Source organism: Chenopodium quinoa, unplaced genomic scaffold, assembly GCF_001683475.1.
Source record: "Chenopodium quinoa cultivar QQ74 unplaced genomic scaffold, ASM168347v1, whole genome shotgun sequence".
Classification (NCBI taxonomy): Eukaryota; Viridiplantae; Streptophyta; class Magnoliopsida; order Caryophyllales; family Amaranthaceae; genus Chenopodium; species Chenopodium quinoa.
The window spans coordinates 217,693-234,432 of NW_018744111.1; positions in this window are offsets into that span (position 1 = coordinate 217,693).

The window sequence follows — 16,740 nt, forward strand, 5'->3', positions numbered from 1 at the left end:
CCTCGACCACCAAAAATTTGACGACCATGTGTCGTCCTTCCCCCTTGTCCCCTAGCCGGATGGTTAAGTCAATCCTGCCCACCGGATGCACTACTCCTCTCCCAAAGTCGACTAGGGGGTGAGGAGCCTTGTGCATACTACTAGGCTTGTACTTGAGCTTTGTCAAGCACTGGTAGTTGATCGAGTTAGAAGAGCTCCCAGTATCGATTAAGATCCGGCCAACTCATTGATTGGCAACTTTGCATTTGATGACAATGGGGTCATTGTGTCCTTCTCAGAGATGAAGACCTTAGGGAAGGTGTCTTTCGACGCTTGGATCTCATCTTCTAGGTTGGATAATTTTCGGATGTTATCCTTGGCACCTCGAATGGTAGGACCTCAGCTTGCGAAGCCGCCTGCTATAGTGAAGATGTGCTCTTCATCGGTTTCGGAGCTAGCAGTCGGCTTCTTGGATGGTTGTCCGCCACTTGATTTGGGGTTGCCGCTGGATCCCTCTGCCCGAGGCTATAGCAACCATTGGTATCATGGCCAACATCCTCATGGATCTGGCAGTACTTGCTTTTGTCCCTGTTCTTGACAGAGCTTTTCATTGCAGCCGGTTTCTCAATTTTCAACGGTCTTTTATCTCCATGAGGATGGAGGAACAGTCCTTGTTGAACTCGTACTTGGGGATGTACGGTTCCAACTTTCTTTGTTTCTTCTAGGACGGTTGACCTGGGCGGTTTGCTGCCCAGACTTCTTTTCTTTTCTTTTCTTCTTTTTTGGCCGGCTGTCTCTTCTGTCGAACCGCTTGGGCTCCGACGGGTGCTTGATGGCGCAGAGTTCAGTTGCCTGTATGTAGGCCTCAGCCTCAATCAGCGCCTCCTGGAGGGTAGCCACCCTCTTACGGACCAGGTCAAATTTGAAAGTTGATCCATCCTTCAGACCCTTAAAGAAGTATGTATATGCAACTTCGTCAGACAGCCCCTGAATCTGAATTCTCATTAGATTGAACCACCTGACATGGGACCGAAGTCCCTCCTTGTCACCCTGCTGTATAGCCCCTAAATCGAGACTTGTCTTTTTGGCAGGGATGTTCATGGAGAAGTTGGACGCAAACAGGTATGCAAGCGTCTTGAAATTATTGATGCACCCAGCCGGCAGGTTGCCAAACCATCGTTGGGCTATGCCCTTCAACGTAGCTGGGAAGCATCTGCACCAGGCGGCGTCATCCAACCCTTGTAGGTACATGAGGTTGGTGTATGCCATTAGGTGGTCTTCCGGGTTGGAGGTACCGTTGTAGGCACCAACCAACACATTTTTAACCTTGGCCGGCTGTGCCGCCTCGGTTATTTCACGGGAGAAAGTCGAAGGCTGTTCCCCAAGGTTGAGTAGCCGGAGCTGCCATTCCATAGGCTGTATGCCTCCTGACCCTCGAAAGGAGCCAACTGTATGAATCCATACGGGGCATATTGCTGTAGGGGCACATATCGAGCCTGGTGGATCACGTGAGGGCCAGTTCGTGTGGACACGCCGCGTGACTGACTCCCTTGCTGCGTCTCCGAGTGCTTCATTGAAGCATTTCGGAAACTATCTTAGTAGGTCGACGTTGAAGCCGACTGAGACAAGCTCTGACTTCTCTTCTCCTGGATGAACATCCGGGCATCAAAGAAAGTCTTCTTTGACCCATCCGGTTGTGTATGCCGGATGGCCTTCCTTTGCCCTGATTCAGGGAAACAAAGTTTTGAGAGGTGGATTAGGGGCCCATCCGTCCCCTTGGGTTTGGGGTGCGGAGTAGGCACCCGGTCTTTGATTTGCTTCTTCTCGGAGGGAGAAGGCTTCTTTGTCGACTGACCCTTGCTTGAGCCAGCTGACTTCTTGATTATGTCTTTGATTTCCCCCTTGAAAATAGTCATGAGATTCATGAGTTCGTCTCTGGTGACGGGGGCAGCACCCTCCGACGCCTGGGGTTGTCCAGGGTGCTTGCCGCCTGGGTTGTTGGGATAAGCTTTGTCTTGGCCCCATTCCTTCTTTTCTTTGGAACGGGTGCGTCTTGAACGAAATGACCCGTCTAGGGCCATGTATGTGTCGACATCATTGTCGTCACCACTATCATGGTCCGTATGGACCTCAGGGTCAGCCGTAGGCCGATCGCCCTCTGCATTGGGTACAGTGTCGGATGCCATCTCAGTAGTACTCTCCCCACAGACGGCGCCAAAAGTTTCTGGTGTTTTCGGTCCCTCGGGAGAGTTACAATACTGGGTATGAGCGCCTGCCTCCTGTACCTGCAAAACCACGAAACTCCAGTTGGGTGGAGTTCCGCCTCCGAAGATCAAGTTAGAATGATTCCGGATGAGTAAGCGAGCGGAAAGTAAAAACGGTTGTTTCTCTCTGATTCAGGGAGATTCCGCTATTTATATTGCTCGGGATTTGGGTATGTATTTATGAATATTTGTGAATGCCCAATAAATGAGGAGGATTCCTCTTTTTATAGAAGATGGGAATCTGCTCCTCCATTGGGGGTTTAGCGCCACGTGGCATCCTCTGAGTGGATCCCCTTGAGCCTGTAAGAGGGTGACACGTGTCAGGCCCTCATTGGTCCACGTGGCAGGGGTAATTTTTACCCTAATCATGACTCATTTAATCCTTCGGATTAATTTGTCGATTCGGTTCGGTTGCACAATTGGGTGTGACCCGAAGGGTTCAGTCAAGATTAAGCTGTAATATTAATTATTCATTAATATTACTGATCGGAAGCGGCCTCCAGCTAGGCATTTCGATCACTTGACCTCACTAAATAATTAGCTTTCTAATTAATTCCAAACCCTCTATCGGAATTATACACTTGTTCGAAGGACACCATTCCTTTCAAGATCATGTAGAAATAAAGAAACATGCTGAATTGCATAAGCTATATCAGGGCGAGTAAAAGTGAGGTATTGTAATGCACCTGCAAGACTGCGATAAAGTGTTGGATCATGAAACTTAGGTCCAGCGTCTGCACTAAGTTTCGATTGAGTATCCACAGGAGTCTGTGCAGGTTTACAACTGCTTATACCCGCGAGCTCAAGAATTTCCTGTGCATATTTTTGCTGTGACAGAAACAAGTATGAAGGAGTACGAGTAACAGCAATACTGTGGATGTAACCAACACAATATCGTCAACAAATAGCAGTAAATATGCCATATCATTCCGATGCCGGAAAATAAATGAAGAATTGTCCATTTTAGCAATGAGAAACCCCATCAGCAAAAGATAATTAGCAAATCGCTGGTACCAAGCTCGTAGAGCTTGTTTTAGGCCATACAGAGCTTTCCGAAGTCTGCAAACATAGCCTGGAAATCTTTTGTCAACAAACCCAGGGGGTTGATACATATAAACACACTCATTCAATTCACCATGTAAAAAAGCATTTTTTACATCAAGTTGGTGAATAGACCATTTACGAGCCATAGCCAAACTCAACACCGTTCGAATAGTGGCTCTTTTAACAACTGGACTATACGTTTCATCACAGTCAACACCTTCAACCTGAGACCTGCTATCACAAATTAAATGAGCTTTGTGTCTTTCAAGATCACCATTAGCATTCAATTTATGATGAAACAACCACATGCAATTAACAATGTTCACCCCCGTAGGCCTAGAAACCAATTCCCATGTCCCCGTTTCAATTAAAGAACTATATTCATCACGTATCGTAGCATTCCAATTTGGGTCAGAAAGGGGTTGTTTGTGATTCTTTGGAAGCGGGGAGCGAATAGACATGGTTAAACCAAATTTTGGGTCCGGTTTAAAGATGTCGTGCTTTGACCGTGTTTGCATGGGTGGAGATAAAGAAGGTGGTCTTGTAGGTGTAAAAGGTGTGATGCCTCTATGAGGTGGGGGTGTGTATGTGGCTTGTGTATGTGAGGAGCTTGGGGTAGGAGATGAGTGTGGTGAAGGAGGGGAAGGCATGTGCGCACATGGCGAGGAAGGACCAGCAGCAGCAGTAGGAGAGTGGGGGGAAGGGCCTGGGCGTGCTGTGCTGCTGGTCTGCGTGGCCCGGCAGGCCAGTCTGCAGGTTGCCTGCGGTGTATGGCTGTGTGCTGATGCCTGCCTGTGGGGGGCTGTGCTAGGCTGCGTGGCCTAGCAGGCTACTCCGCGGCCTGCCTGTGGTGTGTAGCTGTGTGCCGCAGCCTGACTACGGTGTACGATGTCCTACACGGTTAGTAGCCAAAAAATGATTAAAATAGGGGAGGGGTCATCGACACTAAGAAAATCATAATCGGTGGCACGGAATTGACCAATATTTCGATATGAAAGAGTGTTTTCATCGAAAGTGACATGTTTATAGATGATGATTTTGTTAGTGGTAATATCTAAACAACGATATCCCCTATGATCGGCCGGATAGCCTAAGAAAATGCAAGGTGTAGATTTAGGTGCAAATTTGTGTGGCATGGTGGTCGATAGGTTCGGGAAACATAGACACCCAAACACTCTAAGATGGCTATAGGACGGGACAACCCCAAACAAAGCTTGAGTCGGAGTGATTTGTTTGAGAGTTTTGGTAGGAAGTATATTTAGGAGATGTGTGGTCGTTTCTAATGCGAAGTGCCAAAAAGACGATGGTAGTGAAGCATGGAAGAGTAGAGTACGCTTAACATTGTTAAGGGTACGAATCATGCATTCGGCTTTGCCGTTTTGAGATGATGTGTGAGGACAAGAGAACCGGAAAACCAAACCATTTTTCACACAAAAAAATTTGAACGGGTCATTATCAAACTCGCAACCATGGTCGCTTTGAAAGGACTTTATGGGACGTTCAAATTGAGTTAGAAAATATTGAAGAAAATTAAGGAAGGTTTTGAAAGCTTGAGACTTGTAAAGAAGAGGAATAGTCCACACATAATGAGTAAAATAATCCAATATAACTAAATATTATTTGTAACCTTTATCACTACAAATGGGAGAAGTTCACAAATCGGCATGAATAATGTCAAAAGCAGAAAAAGTAGTACTTTTAGAATTATGAAATGGCAAGCGAGTATGTTTTCCTAATTGACAACCTACGCAAAAATTAGAGTCGTGCTCCTTATTACAATCAATGAAGCTTTACTTCTAAGAAAATTAAAAGTAGGTGCTCCGGGATGTCCTGAACGGTTGTGCCATATGGATGGAGATAAAGCTGTGAGAGAAGTGGCTAGACAAATTGACGGTGGTGCTTTGGTCAAATGATAGAGATCCCTGGTACTATTGCATCTGGTTATTAGTTTCCCCGTTCGAAGATCCTTCATAGAAAAACCACTAGGATCATATTCTATTAGCACAGAATTATTTGAAGTAAATTTTCTAACATAAATTAAATTCTTGATAATTTGAGGAACTAAATACACATCACGTAAAGACAGAGATTTATTAGCAATAGTAGAATGACCAAAACCTGTTATTGGAATGCGTTAACCGTTCCCCACTTGAATATAATTATTTGTGCTTAAATTAAAAAGGGGTAAGAGAGTACCGGCATTATTGGTCATGTGGGAAGAGGCTCCGGAATACATGTACCACAACAAATCATAATTCTAGAATCCCATGGTCGCGAACGCATTGCCTAGCTCAGTTCGTGTCATAGCCAAGCCGTACTCCGTGCCTTGGGGTGAGGGCTACTGTTGCGAGAGAGCCGAGTAGAAGGCCTGCTGTGGTGGCCTTGGTGCTGTGACAAACCAGGCTTGGCAGCCCACTACTGTGGGTGCGGATAAGAGGGATAGCCCAATTGCGGGGCTTGTTGACTAGCAGGGGGGTAAGCACCTGCCTACTGCTGCGGCTACTGACCCCAAGCTGGTGCACCCTGCTGCTGTTGCTGGGGCTTCTGCTGTTGCGGACCCCGGCCATGGCCCCTACCTCGGCCGCGGCCCCGACCTTGGCCACGCTCACCTAGTGATCCGCCGCGCCCTGCTGACTGGGGTTGTTGCTGCTGTGGCGTGGCAGCGGTGGGTTGACCCTGGGAGCCGGTTTGTGTAACAAAGGATGTAGCCGGGGCAGAGACATCATTGGCGTGCCTCAATTCCTCGAGCAACAATCGAGACCGTGCGGTTTTAAACGGCGGTAGGGGCTCCGTTTGTTGGATCATGGCAGTAACGGTGTCGAAATCCATATTGACAAGGTCCGAAACCAAGCGAATTACAAGTTTTTGTTCCGACATGGGTTGATCAACATTAGCAAGTTGACCCTTCAAATTCTTCAATTCCCGATAATAGGATGCAATGTCAGAAAATTAAGAGAGATGTAATTGATTGAATTTGTTTTCAAGATAAACTGCCCTCGTAGTTTTGTCATCTTGAAAAATCTCCTTGCATTTATCCCAAAGTTGATGCGCTGTATCCCCTTTGCACATATGGTTTTAAGTAAATCAGTAGAGATTGTTCCATAGATCCAGTTTTTAACAACTGAATCAAGTCGCTTCCATATAGCATCGGATAAATATGCTGGCTTTTTGGTTTAGGGTCAATATGATCAAGGACGTTGAATGCATGATCATGACATTCAAAAAATTCAACCCAATTTGAGTATTGAACTTTCTCACGATCAAGGGTCAAAAGGATTGAATTTCTGATATTATTAACGCCAAAAGCATGGTGAAATCAGTCGAAGAAGAAGAAGAATCTCCATCTATAGTTATGGTGATCAGCTAGGTGATGCTAGGGAAGGAAGAAGGGTGGCGATTAAGGCTTGGGAAAAGAAAGAAAAAAATTAATTTGTGGAAACTGAGGTTGGATCTAAACCTAAGCTGTGATACCATGTTAGATTGTATGAAACTCCTCAAATTGGAGTGTATTCCATTGATTCCAATCTATAGGGTTACACGTATGAGATCTAATCTTGTTAGGAACTCTCAAAACATAAATACAGAGTATATACAAAATATATCCTACTATCACGGAATATCTAGAATATTAATCCTATATTCTATCACTTATTAATAAAATCCTTGGATATTCACTTTGTAAGAGGTTGAATTATGAGTTTGGACATCAATTCATGCATAGGTTCAAGAATGACACATGCAAAAAGATCACTCCTAAACTTAGAAGAATACCAAATATACAAAAGGGTTGCCTTTATTAATAATATCATCAGATTAACTTTAATTTAAAAGTGTTTAGAAAATTAAATTAAAAATACTACTTGGCAAGCTTTGATCGTGCAAAGGAAACTTCTAAGAGTGAAGGCTCTTTAAACATTAAACTTCGAATATAAAGAGTGCATAAATTAGATAGTAGAACTCTTGAATCTCTTTGATAAGAGAATGTAAGTATGAAACCCTATCAAGATTGTTTCTATGTAATACCCTAGTTCATGCTACAACGGGTTGCAATTGTATGAACATCATCAGGTGATTAATCTATAGTTAAACAAGCTTGGAAAGCTGTAAAAAAAAATGATTTAAATAGCTTAGTAAATGTTAGATTATTAAGGGACCCTTGGATGTACCGATTATGCACGGGCCTCGAGGACTTTTGGAGGGATTTTCAATATTGTGATAATCCAATGTTTAGAAGACATATGTTTGCTTTCCTTTGGTGTGATCAGTAGTGTTTTTGGTGCTTAGGAAGTGCTTAGGGGCGGGTCTTGGTGGGTTTCCTTCCGCGTAGTGTCGGGTCACTACGAAACCCTACAGCGGTATCGGAGCCACGCTCCTTTTAATTTTTGCAATTTTTTTTAATTAAGGTGTTTTAAAAGAATTTATTTTTCTGGTTCATGTTCTTTTAATTAGATTAGATGCTCGTTTTAATTAATTTTAAAACTCGATTTTAATTTCGATTTGGCTGTCGAACACAGATTTTGGCTCAAAAATAGTGATTTTTGGGTGGAATCGACATTCTGGAACAGATTCAACTCTTTCAGGACTGTCCAGAAGCCAAATTCGAACCAGAAACCCATTTTTTCTGCGAAAAATTTTAATTCTTTTTAAGCCTTGATTAATGCAAGCATTACAAGATTAGATTAAATGCACATTTGCATCACTAATCTACTGGTTTTAAAATATCCTTAAGCATAATAATGGAGTTTTTATTAGTCCCAAGTTGATATACCATTTTTTCACATAAACTTGTTTTTCACAAATTTTGCAAATAAATGCAATAAAATGTGAAAGCTTGTTGTGATCTTGTAATTTTAAGTTCCTATAATGTTAAAGTTCTAATCTTTAAAGGTTTAAATGATTGGAACCCTAACCCTAAATTCCATGTTGAACAAAGTTTGGATTTTCATGTTTGGTTGATTAAAATCCATCAAGTTCAATTACTTGTGAGTAAAATTTGATTAATCTTCATATTGGAAGATGTAATCTTGGTATTTTACACAAGTATGCAAGTTGGAAAAAAATTTATCATTGGATGGTTAATTTATTTTTCCAACTCCCATTTGTCAAACCCATTGTTAATTTGCATATTAGCAAGATTAATTATGGACATAGCTCATTTTATTTTAAGCATAAAGTTAGACCTAATTTTGTTCAAAATTAAAATTTTTGGATAATTTAGGCTTGTGCACCTATAAAATAAATTTTATTTAAGTAGGATTTAATTTTATTTTATTTTATTTTCCCTCAAATTGATTCTAAAATGTAATTTAGAATTAATTATTGTCACACACAAATTAGAATTAAATTTCGAGAATTGGCACGCAAATCAAGGCAAAAATACCCAAGCGTCACCAAGGCTAGCCGGGCTGCTCAGCAGCCCACATGTGGCTGCCTATGGTGCGCACAAGGGTGTGCCATAATGATGCGTGTGGGTGTGTGGCAGGGAGCTTGCTGGGCGCAGCAATGCGTGGGGCAATGGCTGGGCAGGGGCTGCCTATGCATGCTGGCTAACATCAGTAGGCGCCAGCCCAGCACGCAAGCAGCTCGCAAGCACCAGCATGCTAGCAGGCATGCGCAGCATGCTAGAAGGCAGCTGGGCATAGCAGGCCTCGCCCACGCACCATAGCGCCATGCCATGGGCTGCCTAGCAGCCATGGTGCGCACCCTCAAAGGGTTGTGTTGGGGCATTTTGCTTAAGATTTGGGCTATGATTTTTGCATTATCCCGTGTTTAAAGTATTATTGGTAATTATTTTAACGAGGCTAAAAACCTCGATTTTCGGTTTTGCAAAATTCTGACAAATTATGGGTTATGCCGACTTAATTAATCGAATTAATTAAGTACGGATGCGGAATTTAGTGGGAGCTTAATTAATTGCGTAAGCATTTTGCGTTTAGAAATAATGGATTAAAAGACTTTGACTAGTTTTAATTAGGCGCGTTAATTGGATTAACCACCTAAGTTAGTTACTAGTTTTGCGTGTTTAATTATGTATTTCGTAAAATTGCATGGGCCATTCACAAATAGTGAATGGATGAATGGAATATTGTTATTCAAAACAGTTCTTTGAAAATGGCAACTAGTGGGGCCCGACTAGGATAGAAAATACGGACTACTTTCCGTTATGTATTTTTGTAAATCTAAATACGGTCTGCGAACCGTTAAGTATTTTTGTACTATTAGATTAATCTTAGTCGTTCTAGCTAGCTTCTATTATTTCATTTTGGCCAAGATGTCTCAAGACGGCGTTTCAATGAAGACGAGCCAAGATGAAGACCCATGGAAATTGAAGATTTCAAGGGGTCATGCTAGTTCCCAAATGCATCTATTTTTATGCCTTATATATATTGTTATTATATATGATTTCTAGATGCATGTCTAGGATTTCTATTATGTTGCGAAGATTAGTTAAGTTCACCTAAATCAACCAACATAGAAACCCTAGGTCCCTTAATAATATTGAGCTAAAATTTGCCGTTCCAAGAACAACACTTACCGAACTAATGCGCGTATGTGATGGGCTACGCCAAAGCGAGGCATCACTACTTCCCTAGGAACGTAAGGTATACTAGGTATACAAGTTGTCTTGGTTAAGCTCAACGATATCAGTAAGGAGTCCTTAGATGTCGTGGCAAAAGAGATAAAATGTCAAGAATGCATTAGATGCGACATTTTATCAAACCGAGAGTAGCTTGGAGCTATTAGCAATTAGATTGCTTACCTTAAGATATTTAATGATTAACACAAGCCAAAGCATGCTTTACCATTTCTTGATCTTTGGGATCTTGGAATCATTTTATTCTCGCCCATAAGGGACATTTTAAACGCATGGATAAAATGCTCAATAAGATTGAATATATGCATGAACATTTTAAATTTCAACTTATTAATTTATGAATGGTTTTTCACTTCAAATTCTTTCAATTGTAGAACAATGTCTGCAAGTAACTCAAACAACAACCATATGTGCCCGAAACTCCCCGAAAAGTTAGCTATCAAGCTTAACTTAACAAACCTTGAAGAATGGGAAGAAGAACTCAGGAGAACTCTCCGGAGTTGTTCCAAGGAGTATGTTCTGGATACTTCCCTCCCAACCCTTTGTTCCAAGAAACACTTGAGTGACGAAATTTATTGTGCATGGTCAAAAGATTGCAAATTAGTGTCACAACTCATGGATAACTCCATCCCGGAAGAATGGAAAGAAAAACTTCCATTCTCTTTCCCGGACTTGTTCCTTGGAGGACTAAGGGATGTTGTCGGTGTGAGATTCTCTAATAGTTTCAACGACAACAATGGTGGACTCTTGTTTGAAGTGACTAGGTCACTTACAGACATAAATGTAAAGCCATCGGATCAAGGTTGTCTTACGAAAGAGAGGTACCATCTTTGGTCTACAATCTGCAACACCAAGTTGAGACCGGGTATGCCCCTCCGACCCCATGTGGCAAGAATGACTAAGCTCTTCAAGCACATGGAACTCCTCGAAATTCCACTAGAAGATGGAATGGGTGGTCATATTATGCTCACTTCACTCCACTCGGGATATGATGCACTAAGGGCATATATTTCTGAATCGAAGGAGACACATTCCTTGAATAATGTGGTGGAGCTACTTCACCGAGCCAACTCATTTGGGGCAACCAAAAGATCGTCAAGAATGAGGGATTTCATGGTTAAGGCTAAGATGCGTTGCCTCTATTGTGGCGGGCAAGGCCACTTCAAGAGAGAATGCAAGCTCTTTCGAGAGGAGAAAGAGAGAAAAGGAGCATCTACCTCAAGTATCTTCCTAAACACTTGTGAATTAAGCTCATCATAAGGTATTGGATACCAAGTATGACTCACTTTATGTTGCCTTTTCAGGAACCAAGTGAGAAGCTTATCAAGTGTTGGTGCAAGATCAAGAAGACGACGAAGATGGTTTTTCGGTCGTGCTTGCATGCACCATTTTGTCTTTGAGATGTAATTAAAACTAATTATAGTATTATCATGCTTTTGAACAATATTTTTATCAAAGGTGTTGGACACCAAGATGTTTGAAATGAAAGACTTCTAACGTAGTTGTTTCAAAGATTATCTTTCAAACATATGTTCAAATTAAATTGCATGCTTTACACAAAGAAAATAGGAATTATACCAAATGAACTAAGACCATCGAGTCGAATCAAACCTACTTGTGGCATTGTCGTCTTGGCCATATTAACATCAAGCGCATCAAGAAACTTCTTCAAGAAGGTGTTCTTGACTCATTCGACTTAGAGTCGTTTGAAAATTGCGAAGGATGCTTATTAGGAAAGATGATAAAACAGTCATTCTCCAAGTTGGGATAAAGGGCAAGTCACTTATTAGGTCTAATACACACGGATGTATGTGGACCAATGAATACACCCGCAAGACAAGGTTACCGATATTTCATCACTTTCACCGACGATTATAGTAGATATGGCTATGTCTACCTAATGTCGAATAAATCTGAATCCTTTGAGAAATTCAAAGAATTTCAGAAAGAAGTTGAAAATCGACTTGGAAAGAAAATTAAAGCACTTCGATCGGATCAAGGTGGCGAATATTTGAGCCATGAATTCGACGATCACTTGAAAGAAAATGGCATTATTTCGGTGTTGACACCTCCCGGAACTCCTCAATGGAACGGAGTGTCCGAACGGAGGAATCGAACCTTGTTAGACATGGTTCGATCAATGATGGGTCTTAGTGAACTTCCTATCTCTTTCTGGGGACATGCGCTACAAACTGCAGCACTAACACTGAATAGAGCTCCGTCAAAAGCTGTTGAAAAGACTCCATATGAATTATGGACTAAGAAACCTCCTAGGTTGTCTTTTCTCAAGATTTGGGGATGCGAAGCATATGTCAAGCGATTAATTTCGGACAAACTTCACCCCAAATCGGATAAGTGTTTCTTTGTGGGATATCCAAAAGAAACCAAAGGATATTACTTTTACAATAAATCCGAGAACAAGGTATTTGTTGCTCGTGATGGTGTCTTTTTGGAGAAGGATCACCTTTCCAAAATGACAAGTGGGAGGAAAATCGAACTCGACGAAGTTCGAGAGGACGAGCAACAATGTCAACCTGACAAAACTAACAATCTAGATGCTTTGGAAGCATCTAAGAAGATTGGTCAGAATCAAACTGACAATGAAAATGCTCAACCGATTACCCTTTGTAGGTCGCAACGGCAAAGATCTTAACTAGGCAGATACCTTGGTATCGTCTTAACCGATGATCAGGACATCCTAGTCATGGATGGTGATGAGCCGGCGACATACAAGCAAGCTATGACGAGCCCCGACTCTGCAAAATGGCAAGAGGCCATGAAATCCGAGATGGACTCCATGTCTGAAAATTAAGTCTGGGACTTGGTGAATTTGCCCGAGGGTTATACACCCATTGGTTGCAAATGGATCTTCAAAGTGAAGACAGACAAGGATGGAAATGTATCAATATACAAAGCTAGACTGGTGGCAAAAGGTTATAGACAAGTCCATGGGATTGACTATGATGAAACTTTTTCACCAGTTGCAATGCTAAATCTGTCCGGATCATCCTAGCGATTGCTGCATATTACGATTATGAAATATGGCAAATGGATGTCAAAATTGCCTTCCTTAATGGAATTTTGGAAGAAACTGTGTATATGACACAGCCAGAAGGTTTTGTCGATCCAGGCAACGCTGGAAAGGTTTGCAAGCTGAAGAAGTCCATTTATGGACTAAAGCAAGCCAGCAGAAGTTGGAATCTGCGATTTGATGAAGCCATTAGCAAGTTTGGTTTTATCAAAAATCCAGATGAATCTTGTGTATACAAGAAGGTCAGTGGGAGTTATATTGCATTCCTAGTCCTGTATGTCGATGACATACTTCTCATTGGAAACAGCACAAAATTGTTGGAGTCCGTAAAGGGCTGGTTGGGAAAGTGCTTTTCAATGAAGGAATTAGGAGAGGCACAATACATATTGGGCATCAAGATCTACAGGGATAGATCTAAGAGGATGATTGGATTAAGCCAGAGTACTTACATTGATAAAGTACTGGCTCGATTCCACATGGAGAATGCCAAAAGAGGGCATTTACCCATGTCCCATGGCATAACTCTCAGCAAGAAACAGTGTCCACAGACACCTGTTGAGCGGAAAAAATGAATCAGATCCCATATGCTTCGCTAATCGGATCGATCAAGTATGCCATGATATGTACAAGGCCAGATGTATCGTATGCCCTGAGTGCAACGAGTCGATACCAATTGAACCCAGGAGAGGCGCATTGGACTGCGGCCAAGAACATCCATAAGTACCTGAAAAGGAACAAGGATAAATTCCTGGTGTATGGAGGCCACAAAGAACTGTTTGTTGAAGGTTACACCGACGCTAGCTGCCAGACTGACAGAGATGACTTCAAGTCACAGTCGGGGTACATATTCTATCTGAATGGAGGAGCGTTTAGCTGGAAGAGTGCCAAGCAGAGCACCACTGCAAACTCTACAACTGAAGCCGAGTACTTGGCCGCTTCAGAAGCTGCCAAGGAAGCTGTTTGGATTCGCAAGTTCATTAGCGAACTTGGTGTTGTACCCTCAATCAAGGGGCCGATAGACCTCTATTGTGATAACAATGGAGCTATCGCTCAGGGCTGGGAGCTGAGAGAGCACCAGAAGGTCAAACACGTACAAAGGCGATTTCACATGATAAGGGAATGGAAATCCGAAGGTGAAATCAGAATTTATAAGATTGGCACAGATGATAATGTAGCTGATCCTTTGACTAAACCGCTGCCTCAAGTGAAACACAACAAACACATTGAGGCGATGGGAATTAAGCATGTTGGAGACTGGCTTTGAAATTCCCTGTACATGTGTTTCAATTAAATAGTATATTTAATGTAAGACACTGTATTAAAACCATTCATTAATGGAGTAATTAATTTTGTGCAAAATTATCATTCACTCCATTACTATTTAATTGTGGTTTAGAATTAAATAGTGAGTCCATTCAATTTACGGAAATATTCAAAACAGGGTATCAAGACCATGTCTTGGATAAAGAAACACCTGTTAAGTGAACATTGAATATTTAAATCGAAAATTGCCCCTAATCGAGGTCATCTAACGGATGGACGATTGATGACCGCCATAGATTAGTGTGTAGTATGATTTACAGCACTGTTTCTTATGATGCAAGGACGTGACGGTCATAAATCATTTGCACAGGCATAGTTTGGAACTGTACTGGATAAGACCTATGAGAGTACTTTAAGAAATTTAAAAAATTGTCATAAGTACATTTCTCATTACGACTATCGGAACTTGTTTCCTCCGACCATGAGTATTGTGAAGTTTTCTTGTTTGAGTACTAGACTCTTTGATGTTTCCTAACGTCTGCCGTAACTGGGGATCATAACGGGAACACTCAGGAGACTATGTCCTCTTAGTAAGAGGAACTTACAATACAAAACTGGGATTGTCCCCCTACTAACAATAGGGAAAATGTTTTGTTGTTTACAAGGCCGCTCGAAGAGCGAGACTGTGAAAATGCATGGTCGTGCTTAGATGGATTTTAGAAATTACTCAACCCCCCTCCATTTCAGATGAACAAAAAATAGGGGGTATTTAATAGAAAATGGAGAGGGTTGACTAGGTTATGCGCTTGGTGAAAGGAATGGTGTCCTTCCAACAAGTGTATTCTTCCGATAGAGGTTTCAGAATTATTACAGAGCTAATTCTTCAGTAAGATCAAGTGATCAAAATGCCTAGGTGGAGGCCGCTTCCGATCAGTAATATCAATGTACAATTGATGTTACAACTTAATCTTAACTGAACCCTTCGGGTCGAACCCAATCGAATCACCGATCCGAGACGACGAATTAATCCGAAAGGATTTAATGAGTCAGCAGAGTTTTACGAATACAGACGTCAGATATCGAGCCTAGGGCGTCGAGACCGAGCGTCGCAAAATCACAAAGCGACAAGTATAAACATAGCCCTAGCACCACACTGGCCTAACCATGTGGATGCTAGGCTAGTTCAGGCTAGCATGCACCTAGCATGGCTAGGCGCAAGCCTAAGCACACTAGGTGTGCTAGGCGCACCATCGCAGCCTAGGGGTGCCATGGCAGCCTATCGCAGCCCTAGCATCATGCATAGGCGCTGTCGCAGCCCTAGCATGATGCCTAGGCACCATCGCTGCCATTGCAGGCACTAGGCGCACCAAGCAGCCAATCGAAGCATGCGTGCTGGCTTGTGTGCTAGCCTTCGCATGGCAGCACCAAGCAGCGCACCATGCATGGGCGAGGGCCTAGGCGCCAGCATATTGCTAGGCCACGCATAGCAACCCAGCATCACCACGCACCAAGGCTACTATGTGATGTGTGGGTGTGCGTGTGGTGCGAGGCTGATGTGTGCTATGCATGACTAGTGCGCATGGTGCGTAGCTAGTGCATGTGCGAGGGATGCTGCGAGGATGGTGCGTGTGGCTGGCGAGGCAAAGGGGCCAGCATGCGTGGCTCGCTAGCAGCACGCATGCTGGCTATGCGAGCATGTGCGAGAAGTGTAGCGAGGATGCGTATGGTGCGTGGGATGCGAGGGCCAACACCAGTGCCTAGCACTGGCACGCACCAGCGCCAAGCATCGACCAGCACTGCCTGGCTGGGATGTGAGGCTGCTGGCTGGGCAGGTGCTAGCTGGCTGGGCTAGCTGGCACTGCTAGCTGGCGTGCTAGCTGGCAGCAGCCCAGCAGCCCTTTGGTTGAGGCGATTTTGAGGGGTGGGGACCAAGGCTTGGGCAAAGCCTTGGGGAGCAAGGAAATGGTCCCCCCCACCTCTCCATGGTCCTCACCTAACCTTCTCTCTCCCCTTGACACTTGTTGTATTGTGATTGAATTGAATTATTGATTTATTTTAGAAATAAATTAATTAGCAAATTATTCATTCTCCCACATTGGTTGGGGAATGAAGTTCAAGGGTTCATTTCCCTATAAATACCAAGCTTGGGTATTTAGGAATGAACAACCTTGAGTGGAAAAAAAAGGCAACTCTAATTAAGAGTAAACCTTTGATTCGTAAAACTCATAGTTATTTTGTCCGGGTCTTGACTAACCTTCAAGACTTAGGACGCTCGGGTCGGGTCGAGGGTATGATCCGTCGAAGATCTCGTGTTTTCGGGATTTTGAAGTAAGAGCTCTTTGGGAGCGAAGCACGCGACAAAGGTATAATTCTTGTTCTTAATCTTGTTTGATTAAGTTTAATATGCTTGTTAATTGTTTTAATTAAGGGGCAGGTCTTGGTGGGTTTACTTCCGCGTAGTGTCGGGTCACTACGAAACCCTACACTTGGCGCACGACCTTGTGCGTTTGGCATGTGCATTGGGTGCACAAGATGTGTGCCAAATGCACCACCTGGCAGCTCCC